The sequence below is a fragment of the Coregonus lavaretus genome (genome assembly GCF_964263955.1).
Source record: "Coregonus lavaretus genome assembly, chromosome: 11".
Lineage (NCBI taxonomy): Eukaryota > Metazoa > Chordata > Actinopteri > Salmoniformes > Salmonidae > Coregonus > Coregonus lavaretus.
In genome coordinates, this window is record NC_139998.1 from 14351382 (window position 1) to 14366413 (window position 15032).

Sequence of the window (15032 nt, forward strand, 5' to 3'; positions counted from 1 at the left end):
TAGGAAATGTAGTCATTGACAAGGCTAGAAATAATTATTTTTAATAGAAATAGTAATTGTGTCCTTCAAACTTTGCTTTCGTCAAAGAATCCTCAATTTGCAGCAATTACAGCCTTGCAGACCTTTGTTGAGGTAATCTGAAGAGATTTCACCCCATGCTTCCTGAAGCACCATAGTTATTGCATAGTTTGGAGCTGTGCTTTGGGTCATTGTCCTGTTGTAGGAGGAAATTGGCTCCAATCAAGCGCCGTCCACAGGGTATGGCATGGCGTTGCAAAATGGAGTGATAGCCTTCCTTCTTCAAGATCCCTTTTACCCTGTACAAATCTCCCACTTTACCACCACCAAAGCACCCCCAGACCATCACATTGCCTCCACCATGCTTGACAGATGGCATCAAGCACTCCTCCAGCATCTTTTCATTTGGTCTGCGTCTCACAAATGTTCTTCTTTGTGATCCGAACACCTCAAACTTCGATTCGTCTGTCCATAACACTTTTTTCCAATCTTCCTCTGTCCAGTGTCTGTGTTCTTTTGCCCATCTTAATCTTTTCTTTTTATTGGCCAGTCTGAGATATGGCTTTTTCTTTGCAACTCTGCCTAGAAGGTCAGCATCCCGGAGTCGCCTCTTCACTGTTGACGTTGAGACTGGTGTTTTGCGGGTACTATTTAATGAAGCTGCCAGTTGAGGACCTGTGAGGCGTCTGTTTCTCAAACTAGACACTCTAATGTATTTGTCCTCTTGCTCAGTTGTGCACCGGGGCCTCCCACTGCACCGGGGCCTCCCACTTCTATTCTGGTAAGAGCCAGTTTGCGCTGTTCTGTGAAGGGAGTAGTACACAGCGTTGTACGAGATCTTCAGTTTCTTGGCAATTTCTCGCATGGAATAGCCTTCATTTCTCAGAACAAGACTGACGAGTTTCAGAAGAAAGTTATTTGTTTCTGGCCATTTTGAGCCTGTAATCGAATCCACAATTGCTGATGCTCCAGAGACTCAACTAGTCTCAAGAAGGCCAGTTTTATTGCTTCTATAATCAGCACAACAGTTTTCAGCTGTGCTAACATAATTGCAAAAGGGTTTTCTAATGATCAATTAGCCTTTTAAAATAGCTTTTCTTTCGAAAACAAGGACATTTCTGAGTGACCCCAAACTTTTGAACGGTAGTGTATATATATATATGCTATAAACAGATAATATGGAATATCATCAATTCATTATTTGCTCAGAATGGGATCCCAGTTGTTTACAGGCCATCTTGGGTCAGTAGGATGAATAATATTATGTGGAACATTTCAACTCCTTATTTACTTCCAATTGAGGCAGGTTATCTCTGGGATTTCATAGCTGTGTCAGAACCGTTAAGCAAATTGTAGAAAATTGTATTGTCAAAATACTTTTCACTACACACAATTTGGTTCATTCATTTTTTTCTCTCTCTCTCTTTGTAACACATTGAAGGAGAGAGGGTTGATTCATTGCAGCAGCTGCTGTGTAAGAGTTTAGACAGACCTACAACTATTCCTGGGTGTTGTTAGGTCTTAGCATGGCTGTGTCTGGGACTGTGTTTGGGACAGACTGTACCTGACTGTGTCTTACTGGGACTGGTCTTATTTTGGCCCTCGTTGGGTCTCTCTCTGGGAACTAAGGCTAGCCATGTTTAAAAGACTCAACGTGTTCCTCAGAGACTCCTAATAGGGCAGAGCTCAACTTCCTGCCTTGTCCCCTCTTTCTGCCTTACTCACAACCTCTCCACTCTCCCTCTTTCTAATCAATCCTCTCTTCTTTTCCTCCTACTCTTCACACTCACTTTTTCCCTCGCTCTACTCACTCCACTTCCCCTCTGTTAGCTCTGTATGTTGTCTGTCTGGTCACCTCAAGCACAGCTGAAGCACTCTGGGGTGTTAGGGTGTTCACTGTTCAGCTGGAGCAGCACATCGAGCTCTTAGCCTATAGATTTTTTTGAGAATGTCATGCTTGTTTCTTTGTTTTTTGTTTTTATTGTTGGCTGTCTGTGAATATCATGACCAGGTTTATGAGGGTATGCTGGCACTTTACATATTTTGAACATATTTAGGAAATGACAAGCACATGATGATACTGCTACTGTGAGCCAGGGCTTTGTTCATTGTGGCCGAATGTTGACGTGAATGTTTGACGTTGTTATGGAATACAATGTCTTGTCATTGGCCGAGGCTGCAGTAAACAACCTGTTGGCGGGGCTAAGGGGCCAATGAAAGGCTCTTGTTTTTCCCTCTCTCAGAGTTGGAGAGGCTCTGCTCTTTCTATTCAGCAGGGGTCTCACACGCTATACAGCCTCTCTACTCCTACTCTCCCTCTCACCCTCCCCCTCCTTTTCTCCTCCCCCTCCCTCTCTACTGGCCCAGAGCAGGATTAAACACACACACTCCTCAATTACTCCCCACACAAGGCTCTCTGAGGAACAGGAAATGGGATAAAGCTCCCTCTGTATGTTATTGGCAGGAAGAAGAGAGACCCTGTGATGCTCCTTATCGCTGACCTGAAGCTATTGTCTGTCGATCAGAGAATGTCAGACAGTAATACAGGGGTCAAGTCTGGTGCAGAAGATTTTGTCTCAAAGGGAAAGTTGTTGCCTTGACTTATACAAGGAGTGATCGTTTGAGAGAGAGAGGGAGGGGGATAGAGAGAGAAAAAGAGAGAAAGAGAGAGAGTTATCCTGGTGATTGTCCAACTCAGCTGTCAACATAGCCAGGTGCAGGACAGAGTTCACAGTCAGCCAATCCAAGCCATGAAAGCAGTGAGTGTAGCTCTGTAGCAATGGAGTCACTGGAGCACTCTGCTTCCTTGTTCCAGTTCCAGGGCTGGGAACATGATCAGAGCACGTGCACACAAGATGGATTATCAAATCTGTTTTCTTGTTGAGTCTGACGACGTTTGCATGATTTGCATCCCTCATGATATGTATGCATTCTTGTGCTCCTGGGTGGCGCAGAGGTCAAAATCACTGCACCCCAGTGCTGAGGCGCCACTACAGCCTGGGGTTTGATCACAGGCTGTGTCACAACCGGCCGTGACCGGGAGCCCCATAGGACGGCACACAATTGGCCGTCTGGGGTAGGGGAGGGTTAGGTTGGTGGGGCTTTCCTTGGCTCATCGTGCTCTAGTGACTCCTTGCAACAGGGAGCCTGCAAGCTGACTCTAGTCGTCAGTCGAACTGTGTTTCCTCTGACACATTGGTGCGGCTGACTTCCAAGTTAAGCGAGCAGTGTGATAAGAAGTAGGCGGCCAGGCGGGTCATGTTTCGGAGGACGAATGACTCGACCTTCACCTCTCCCGAGCCCATTGAGGAGTTGCAGAGATGAGCCATACCACCCTGAACACGCGGGTCGGGTCTGGTTAGTACTGGGATGGGAGACTGCCTGGGAATACCAGGTGCCATAAGCTCCAAAAAATATAAAAATGTAATGAAATGTTTTTATATACAGTACCAGTCAAAAGTTTGGATACACCTACTCATTCCAGGGTTTTTCTTTATTTTGACTATTTTCTAGAGTGTGCAAAGCTGTCATCAAGGCAAAGGGTGGCTACATTGAAGAATCTAAAATCTAAAATATATTTTGATTGTTTAACGCTTTTGGTTACTACATGATTCCATATGTGTTATTTCATAGTTTTGATGTCTTCACTATTATTCTACAATGTAGAAAATAGTAAAAATAAAGAAAAACCCTTGAATGAGTAGGTGTCTCCAAAATTTTGACTGGGACTGTATCATTTTTTACTGAAGCTCTTGAGATTGGAAAACATGTATTTTATTAACCCTTTGACACATACGAGCGCATGGGTGTGATCATTCTACAGTGGTCCCTGGAGCGTACGCTCAAACCGGTGTGATTAGAACACTTCATTAGAACATCTAGTTACGGTCCTTCTCATGGGAATATTGAAGAAGGGATGAGTGTCTGCGGGTTTTCACTCCACCCTTGTACTTGATTGATGAATTAAGGTCACTAATTAGTGAGGAACTCTCCTCACCTGATTGTTTAGGTCTTAAAAAACCCGCAGACACTTGGCCCTCCGTGGAATGAGTTTGACACCCCTGCCCTAAGGGAATACTGGAACATAGATCCTATGTTTGCAACTCTCTTCTTTGCCACTCTCTTTTCCCAAGACCGCTTCCTAGTTCTGCTGCAATGCCTGCATTTTGTCAACAATGCTACTGCCAACCTGAATGACTCCTCACACAAAATAAGAAATGTTCTTACCAGCCTGACATCAGCATTTGGTTGAGTCTTTGTGCCATACAAGGCCTATGCATTGACGAGTCCCTGATGTTATGGAAGGGTAGGCTGGCATTCTGTCAATACCTACCTCTTTGAAGAGTATCTTAAATAATCCCACAGCATATAATCCCATCTCGGAAAGGGCCACAGTTTGTATGTGGACAATTGGTACAGCAGTCCCACACTCTTCCAGCATCTGCTCTCTAACAGCATGTGGCACAGTCCAGAAGCAGGAAGATGCAGAGGGGGGAGGTGGAGTTCAAGGAGAACGGTCAGCAGCTGGCAGTAAAGTGGCATGACAAATGAGATGTCCATGACCTCTCCACTGTCCATACAGCAACCATGTCGGCCACAGGGAAGGTGGACCATCTGACAGGGGAGAGAAAGATCAAACCAGACTGTGTGCTTGACCTTAACCTCAGAATGGGGGCAGTGGATAAGGCGGACATGATAAACAGCTTTGTGGAATGCGCTCAGAAGACTACCAAGTGGTATAAGAAGATATCTTTCCATCTGATCGACACTTCTGTGCTCAGTGGTCACATAGTTCACCGCCAGCTAACAGGTGAGGTGATTACTGAACAAGTTTTTTGTAATTGGACATACAGTTCACATACAAATCACATACAGTCCCATTCTGCAATTATATTGACAATATCTCACCCACCTACTCACTCCCTCATCCTTTTCTCCACTCCCTCATCCTCCCCATTCCCTCTCCCCCTATCCCATAGGTGAGGTGATTACCTACCAAAAGTAGAGATCCTCATGAGAGAGCTGCTGGAGGAGCCCCACATCCCTCGGTGCCCATCCACTGGGGGACGTCCTGCTGCTGACAATCCCCTACGCTTCACTGCATAGCATTTTCCCTCCGAAGTCCCTCAAACTGCTGCTCAAGGCAGTCGCACACGGAGGCACTGCAAAGTCTGCCTGTCCAGCACTAGGAGAAGGAAGCAGAGGAGGTTGACAAAGTACATGGGTTTAGCTTGTGACACACCCGTGTGTTGTGCCATGCTTTGGGGAGTACCATACGCTCAAGCACTATTGAGCACATCTGCAGCAATTACTGACTGACTGACTGAATGACTGACTTGACAGATGACCTGCCATGATACTATGCCTTTGGGGGTGGGGGTTGGGAATTCAGTTTTTGTTGTTCAATCATTACATGAATATTGAAATACAGTGCCTTCAGAAAGTATTCAAACCCCTTGACTTATTACACATTTTGTTGTGTTACAGCCTGAATTCAAAATGGATTAAATCAACAACAAAAAAACTCACACATATCTACACTCAATACCCCATAATGACAGAGTGAAAACATGTTTTTTGACATTTTGGCACATTTATTGAAAATTAAATACAAAAATATTTCATTTACATAAGTATTCACACCCCTGAGTCAATACTTTGTAGATGCACCTTTGGCAGCGATTACAGCTGTGAGTCTTTCTGGGTAAGTCTCGAAGAGCTTTCCACACCCAGATTGTGCAACATTTGGCCATTATTCTTTTCAAAATTGCCATTGCTAGACAACCATTCTTAGGTCTTGCCATATATTTTCAAGTAGATTTAAGTAAAAGCTGTAACTTGGCCACTTAGGAACATTCACTGTCTTCTAGGTAAGCAACTCCAGTGTAGATTTGGCTTTGTGTTTTAGGTTATTGTCCTGCTGAAAGGGGAATTAATCTCCCAGTGTCTGGTGGAAAGCAGACGGAACCAGGTTTTCCTCTAGGATTTTGCCTGTGCTTAGCTCCATTCCGTTTCTTTTTTATCCTGAAAAACTCCCCAGTCCTTAACGATTACAAGCATACCCATAACATGATGCAGCCACCACTATGCTTGAAAATATGGAGAGTGGTACTCAGTAATGTGTTGTATTAGATTTGCCCCAAACATAACACTTGTTGCTCCTCCTGCTTTAATTTTTTTGTTTTTAACCCTGTCCCAAACCTTAACCCCTTATACTTGTGGGAATTGGCCTATATGTATTCAGGAGAAAAAGTTAATTACTTTGCCAAATTTTTTGATGTATTATTTTAGTGCCATTTTGCAAACAGGATGCATTTAGGATAATATTTTTATTCTGTACAGGCTTCCTTCTTTTCACTCGGTCAATTACAGACGAAGTCAGAAGTTTACATACACTTAGGTTGGAGTCATTAAAACTCGTTTTTCAACCACTCCACAAATTTCTTGTTAACAAACTATAGTTTAGGCAAGGCGGTTAGGACATCTACTTTGTGCATGACACAAGTAATTTTTCCAACAATTGTTTACAGACAGATTATTTCACTTATAATTCACTGTATCACAATTCCAGTGGGTCAGAAGTTTACATACGCTAAGTTGACTGTGCCTTTAAACAGCTTGGAAAATTCCAGAAAATGATGTCATGGCTTTAGAAGCTTCTGATAGGCTAATTGACATAATGAGTCAATTGGAGGTGTACCTGTGGATGTATTTCAAGCCTTACCTTCAAACTCAGTGCCTCTTTGCTTGACATCATGGGAAAATCAAAAGAAATCAGTCAAGACCTCAGAAAAAAATGTGTAGACCCCCACAAGTCTGGTTCATCCTTGGGAGCAATTTCCAAATGCCTGAAGGTACCACGTTCATCTGTACATACAATAGAATGCAAGTATAAACACCATGGGACCACGCAGCCATCATACCGCTCAGGAAGGAGACGCGTTCTGTCTCCTAGAGATGAACATGCGAAAAGTGCAAATCAATCCCAGAACAACAGCAAAGGACCTTGTGAAGATGCTGGAGGAAACAGGTACAAAAGTGTCTATATCCACAGTAAAAAGAGTCCTATATCGACATAACCTGAAAGGCCGCTCAGCAAGGAAGAAGCCACTGCTCCAAAACCGCCATAAAAAAGCCAGACTACGGTTTGCAACTGCACATGGGGACAAAGATCGTACTTTTTGAAGAAATGTCCTCTGTTCTGATTAAACAAAAATAGAACTGTTTGGCCATAATGACCATCGTTATGTTTGGAGGAAAAAGGGGAATGCTTGCAAGCCGAAGAACACCATCCCAACCATGAAGCACGGGGGTGGCAGCATCATGCTGTGGGGGTGCTTTGCTGCAGGAGGGACTGGTGCACTTCACAAAATAGATGACATCGTGAGGAAGGAAAATTATGTGGATATATTGAAGCAACATCTCAAGACATCAGTCAGGAAGTTAGTTCTCCAGTTTTCTTCTGTTTTCTCACAGCCATTAAACTCTGTAACTGTTTTAAAGTCACCATTGGCCTCATGAGCGGTTTCCTTCCTCTTCGGCAACTGAGTTAGGAAGGAACCCTGTATCTTTGTACAGACTCAGTGTATTGATACACCATCCAAAGTGTAATTAATAACTTATTTTTTCAATGTCTGCTTTTTGTATTTTTACCCATCTACCAGTAGGTGCCCTTCTTTGTGAGGCATTGGAAAACCTCCTTGATCGTTGTGGTTAAGTCTGTGTTTGAAATTCACTGCATGACTGGGGGACCTTACAGATAATTGTATGTGTGGGGTGCAGAGATGAGGTAATCATGTTATACACTGTTGTTGCACATAGAGTGTGTCCATGCAAATTATTATGTGACTTGTTAAAGGAAAGGTTCACCCATTTTTTATGTTATATTGTTTTTGTGCATCACTGAGTGATGTTCTATCGATTCCCTGGGTAATTTCATGTTTTCTTATGTATCTGAGTTGTTGGCGTTCAAGCAGGCAGAAATCCGTCGGGTATGACGTAGCACTGTGATAAAGTCGCTCTCACTACACTTGAAGTTAATAGGAATGCGACTTTTAGATCGCGACAACGTCTATCATACATGTCAGATTTCAATACTGTCCGATGTCAGAACTCGGGAGGATGTCTTCTCTCGATTGAGCCATTGATCATATTTTTGCCATATTCCTTCCTGGAGAAATGTGTAATTTAACGGAGGGTCTAGCACATTTTTCCTATTTGTCTGCCTTTAGTCCAGGGTGCATTGCATGGTGCCGTTGCCAGATATATTATAGAAAGGAGATAGGAATCCAATGAATGAAGGAACGTATAACACCCCACCCAGCAGACTGTCGACCAATCGCGTTCACGTTGTCATGCTGTGTCACGCGGTTGCTAAGCTAATTGTCACGCAATCCCTTCTCAAAGTCAGTGTATATGTCGAGAAACGTGCCAATTTTTCTCGAAAGTACGTAATGTAACAATTCCAAAGCTATACGATATTACAGATAGGAAGTTAATTATCTCACATCTCAGAAAGGATTTGTAATGTTTTACTTCTTGCTCCGCACGACCCATTGACGTAGCATTGTCAACGTTTCCCATCTCCTCAAAAGTATTTCTGCCGTTACAAATGTTAGACTCTACTCTGTGAGGCACATCGATCTGCTGGTTGAACATGGTGAGATTGTAGACTCCTAAATTGATAATGCAGTTTGTTTAGGTGATTTTACAGCTAACTAGCTACTTTACATGCTGATATTGTCTTTGGTATTATTGTGTGTAGCTATGTTTGCTAGCTAGCCAGCCAGCCCATAGAGAAAGCATTGCATTGTGGATTTTGTAGTAGACTTGAGCTGCAACAGATTTCCACAACGATTTTCCATGTTCCATTTTCCATTTTCCATGTTCCAACCTTATTATAACTCTAAAATGAAACACTTGTTCCCAAAAAATATTGTTCTCACATATTAGTGTTATTTAACACTGTAAATTAAAGGAATTAGTGGTTTTGGGTGGATTTTTCCTTTAAGCACATTTTTACTCCTGAACTTATTTAGGCTTGCCATAACAAAGGGGTTGAATACTTATAGACTCAAGACGTTTTAGCTTGTCATTTTATGTTGATTTTTAAACATAATTCCACTTTGACATTATGAGGTATTGTGTGTAGGCCAGTGACAAACAACTCTCAATTTAATCCATTTTAAATTCCGGCTGTAATACAACGAAATGTGAAAAAAGTCAAGGGGTGTGAATAATTTCTGAAGGGACTGGTTGGGTTATGCATATTTATAATGAAATTACAGTTATTGTTCCCTCTAATAAAACTACTACTACTCTACAAGGTAGAAGGGCAGAGCAATTCTGAACAGGCCAAAGTAATACAGAGGCCATGGTTTTTGCAGATTATGTGTTTGAGCTTGTAATGTATCAATATTTAACGTTTACAAATTAGATATGACACAGCCAATGAATACATAGCACAACTTTGGATTTCACCCCCATCTCAAAAATGAATGGTTTTGATAGTTTGGAAGTTTTTACTGAGTGATCTTCTCTTCTCCTCTCCCTACGGCCATGCAGTGCACCTCGCAAAAGTGATTGCTGTCCTCGTTATGACATTATCAACTTTACCCTGTATATCTAAAAATGACCATATACTGTACACTGATTGTTTAAAGCAAAACTACCAAAACTATTGCTGATGGTGAACCTGAACAATCAAAATAAAATCTATTGTAAGCCCCGTTCAGCAGCTATAGCCAGATTAGAGTTGTGTCTACGGTAGCTTAATTTTATTCCAGTAAAACACAATTTTAAACAGCGCATAGATAACAATAACCTAGCAAATTACATATGTTGTCACTCAACTAATAAAGCCTAATATCACACAAGCCATTTTAGCATTTTAATGCTGTGCAGATGTGCAAGATCAGGAACAGGCCGCCTACCTCGCGTTGGTCAGCGCACGAAGCTGAGCACAGTGCGCGAAGCTGGACGCAGTGTGCAGTTTGACTAGACTACTGATATTGCCTGAGGTTGTTCGTCATGCAAAATTACTTGTAGATCAATGACTGTCAACACAGTTACATGCAGTTCGACAATGAAGCAGAGGACACATCAATTGTCACAAAATATTAGGTATTTTCGGAAAGTAGAAAGAATGTAATATGAGCAAAAACAATTAGTGAACTTGCAATTCGTAACATTTGAATTGATTTTTGGGACCGATGCGTGCTACATTTGGATTGGTTTGGGGTCCGCGGCCCAATGCTCTTGTATCTTAAGCATTTGAATCGGGGACCGATGCGTATCGGTGAATCGTTACATCCCTAATAATAAGTCGTTAAAATGACTTAGTATCTTGTTCGAATGACTTAGTATCTCATTTGAACGACTAAGTAAAAATAAAAATAAAATTCTAGTAGAAATTTTATGTTTTTACTAAGTCGTTCAAATGAGATACTAAGTCGTTCAAACAAGATACTAAGTAATTCGAACGAGATCATTATAAGAGTCTACGTTTTTTGTTTTTTTGCCTTGGGCTTCCGTAGACAGACATTTTAAATAAGCTGAAATAAAAAGTTACACTACTCAAAAGGCACCTAATTAGTGGAACGACCCATGTGCAAATGTCTCTGATACCCCAGCCATCCACACTCCCTGTCCAAGTGGCTCAATTTCTCCCCTGTGACTAAGGGAGAAAAGAGAGGAGAGGAGGAGGGATCTGGACAATGGTAACAACACTGTAGGGTGTTAAGACATAGGATCACTGAAATATATTAAAGGCAACATGCCTCACAGTCACACTGTGATCTATGTCTAATTCACTTTTTTCTTACTTTACTCAGTCAAGCTCTGCAAGGAGCACCATCTGTCTCACACCGAGTTTACAAACAGTCTGTCTGAGCCTCACTGGCTGTAACTCATGATTAATTACACTCTGCGAAGAAGAGACCCGTTGCAGCATTCCCTACATACATGTCTCTGACTGTGCTCTTTGAAGTGTGTACATGAAAACTGTCAGAGGCAGCCAAATGGTTCAGTGAGGAGGGGGATGAGTTTGTGTTAGAGAAGAATCCCATAGACAGGAAATGGGGCGTCCAGATAATGAGTTCCAGTCTGACCTAAGGCTAATGGTAGGAGGGCTGTTGCTGCATTGATTAGTCTAAGAGAGAGAGAGAGAGAGAGAGAGAGAGAGAGAGAGAGAGAGAGAGAGAGAGAGAGAGAGAGAGAGAGAGAGAGAGAGAGAGAGAGAGGTGTGTATGTGTCTTTAATGGTGCTCCCACTCAAATGAAGCCACAGTGTTTTTCAGTTCAGGCTTGCATTGTGACTTTAAGTTAATAAGAGGAGAGAGAAAGGGAGGGAGAGACCATCGAGGAAAGAGTGAGCGAGAGAGGAAAAGAGAGAAAGGGCGATACCATTGAGGAGAGCAAGAGGAGAGCAAGGGAATAAGAGACAGAGGGGAAGATAAAGAGAAAGAGAGTTGAGAGTTGGCATGGTCTGTGTCTAGGCTGACTTTAGAGCCTGTTGCTCTCTTTGTGCTGGCTGGGTCCTCAGTCTCAGTCACAGCAGATGCTGGGGTGCCTAGCTGCTGCAGCAGACATCTCTCTCGCTCTTTCTCTCTCTTTCTCTCTCTATTTCTCCCTCTCTTTCTCTATTTCGCTCTCTCTCTCTATTTCTCCCTCTCTTTCTCTATCTCTCTCTCTCTCTCTCTCTCTCTCTCTCTCTCTCTCTCTCTCTCTCTCTCTCTCTCTCTCTCTCTCTCTCTCTCTCTCTCTCTCTCTCTCTCTCTCTCTCTCTCTCTCTCTCTCTCTCTCTCTCTCTCTCTCTCTCTCTCTCTCTCTCTCTCTCTCTCTCTCTCTCTCTCTCTCTCTCTCTCTCTCTCTCTCTCTCTCTCTCTGGGCAGGAAGATTTGGACAGTTGTCTCACCACGTCAGGGAGGGGTGTGAGGAGGGGAGCTGTGAGGCTGCAGCCTGACTCAGGAAGCTGGATCTGGGTAGTAAAACCTATCACAACGCAGCTAAGGAACGAGCAGCACGTACAGGGCCAGCTAGAGCCTCTCCTCTCCAGGCTGCTACTCTCTAGAGCTCCACAGCACTAGTCACTCCACTGCCAGGATAAGCCACTCAAGAACACAAAATGGGCCGACAACATGGAGAGTGATATAGACTTTTATAAGCATTTCACTTGGCTTAAAAAGGTGAGTGCATGTGCCTCGTATGTTGGCTGTTTTTCTCTGGCTTGAGAGGTATGTTTCTTGATAGGTTTTCTCAGTGCCTAAGTTTTTGCAGAAAGAACTGTGAGAATGATCTGCACAACATGAGAATGGACCATGTCCTCATGAGATCAGTATTCCCTTGAGATGTTGTTGTGCAGTCTGGTAATAGTTTTTCCTGATGCATTTCTACTAGTTTGAATTTGAGTCTAGTTGTGTATCCCGTTGAGCTCATGTGTTGTGTTTGCTGGAAACGTGTTATCAGATGAGCGCATTTGTCACACCCTGGCTATGGGACTCTAGTTGTTGAGCCAGGGTGTGTTTGTTCTATGTGGTGTGTTTCTATGTTGGGGGTTCTGGTTTGTTGTTTTCTATGTTTGCCTTAGTGACTCCCAATCAGAGGCAACGAGTGTCAGCTGTTCGTTGGTTGTCTCTGATTGGGAGCCATATTTAAACTGTCTGTTTTTCATTTGGGTTTGTGGGATTTTGTTCGTGTTTGGTTTGTTTATTGACCATTGACTGTCACGTCATCGTTTTGGTCGTGTGATCATTTATTAAATAAATATGTTCACATTCAACGCTGCGCCTTGGTCCTCCTCTATGTACGACGATCGTGACAGAAAATCCCACCAAGATGTGACCAAGCAGCGTGTCCAGGAGCCATCGCCAGGGAGATCCCTAACAGATCTCCTTCGCCTCCTCGACTGGGTCAAGCCGAGTGAGGAGGAGAAGGGCTTGACCTTGTGGCAGAAGGGCGAAAGGCTGGCGAGGGACATGGAGACCTGGTCCACGGGTAGGTGAGACGCCCAGAAAATTTTTAGGGGGGGGCTAACGCCGTGGACGACGGGCCAGCAGGAGACCGCGGCAGAGCGGCCCAGCAGATTGGCAGAGGAGGACGCCAGGTTACGGGAGTCACTGGTCACCAGGGGAAGGAGGTTGTAGAGGCACGGCGAGAGGTACTGGCATGTGTTGCCAGTCCGGTCCGGCCTGTTCCTGATCCCCACGTAGGGCCAGTGGTGTGTGTTCCCAGTACGGTCCGGCCTGTTCCTGCCACTCGCACCAAGTCAGTGGTGCGCGTCGTCAGCCCGGCTTGGCCCGTTCCTGCTCCCCGCACCAAGTCAGGGGTGCGCTTCGACAGCCCGGCTCGGCCCGCTCCTGCTCCCCACACCAAGCCAGTGGTGTGCGTCGTCAGTCCGGCACGGCCCGTGCCTGTTCCCCGCACCAAGTCAGGGGTGCGCTTCGACAGCCCGGCTCGGCCCGCTCCTGCTCCCCACACCAAGCCAGTGGTGTGCGTCGTCAGTCCGGCACGGCCCGTGCCTGTTCCACCGGTGGCTGGTCCGGCACCGGTCAGAGGCTTCACGTCGGAGCTAGAGCAATCCGCTCCACCAGTGTTCAGTCCAGCTCCGGCCAGCAGGGCCAGACCGGACCAGGGGTACTTTGGGGGGTTAGAGAAGGAGTGGGGGTCAAGCCCGGAGCCAGAACCGCCGCCGAGGAGGTATGCCCACCCAGCCCTCCCCTGTTTTGCTCTTTTTGAGGCGCGGTCGCAGTCCGCGCCTTTAGGGGGGGTACTGTCACACCCTGGCTATGGGACTCTAGTTGTTGAGCCAGGATGTGTTTGTTCTATGTGGTGTGTTTCTATGTTGGGGTTCTGGTTTGTTGTTTTCTATGTTTGCCTTAGTGACTCCCAATCAGAGGCAACGAGTGTCAGCTGTTCGTTGGTTGTCTCTGATTGGGAGCCATATTTAAACTGTCTGTTTTTCATTCGGGTTTGTGGGATTTTGTTCGTGTTTGGTTTGTTTATTGACCATTAACTGTCACGTCATCGTTTTGTTGTTTTGGTCGTGTGATCATTTATTAAATAAATATGTTCACATTCAACGCTGCGCCTTGGTCCTCCTCTATGTACGACGATCGTGACAGCATTACAGCACCAGCCAGCTGATGTTTGTTTTGCAAACAGAGCATTGGCACGGTTGTTCCTCTGTCTCCATGATGCTGTCTTGTGATTATGTGATATCACAGCACTTGAGGGGTTTCATGCTGTGTAATCAAAAATGCCATGAAATTGCATTGAGGAAGACTTGAGAAGGTGGGTTTGTTTGGTGGGTTTTACCCAAGTAGACATACCAGGGTTTGAAATTACATTTAAAGATAGGACATGTTTTTGCAGTCTTGGTGTGACAGTCAACAGGAGAGCTAATTTAGTGGTTTGTACAAGCCATGTCATGGTTGTTGTGAGTTATTAGGTAGTGGAATGGAGCTAGGTGACTAGGAGTTGTGTCAAGTATGCAGAGCACGTCAAGAGGTGGAACCACATGACCGCAGCCTAACACGCCATCACACGCATGTTGATTTTGTCCCCCCACACCAGACGTGATCAGGACATGCAGGTTGAAATATCAAAACAAAGTCTGAACCAACTATATTAATTTGGGGACAGGTCGAAAAGCATGAAACATTTATGGCAATTTATCTAGCTAGCTTGCTGTTGCTAGCTAATTTGTCCTGGGATATAAACATTGGGTTGTTATTTTACCTGAAATGCACAAGGTCCTCTACTCCGACAACTAATCCACAGATAAAAGGGTAAACCGAGTTCATTTCTAGTAATCTCTCCTCCTTCAAACTTCTTCTTCTTTGGACTTTATATGGCGGTTGGCAACCAACTTTAAGGTGTGGACCTCAGTTCATCTTTCAATCACCCATGTGGGGATATGCTCCTAAAAACCAATGAGGTGATGGGAGAGGCCGGACTTGCAGCGCGTCAAGTGTCACAAATAGAACCAAGTTCTGGCTACGTAGACGCTCATTGACG

The 15032-nt window shown here is 44.3% G+C and overlaps 1 protein-coding gene across 1 annotated transcript in view; it reads left to right on the forward strand.

Annotated features, from left to right (window-relative positions):
• LOC311137274 (liprin-beta-2-like) overlaps positions 1–15032 on the forward strand; it is a gene marked incomplete at its 5' end in the record, with an annotated part of 96510 nt that overhangs the window by 15892 nt on the left and 65586 nt on the right. The window lies entirely within an intron of this gene.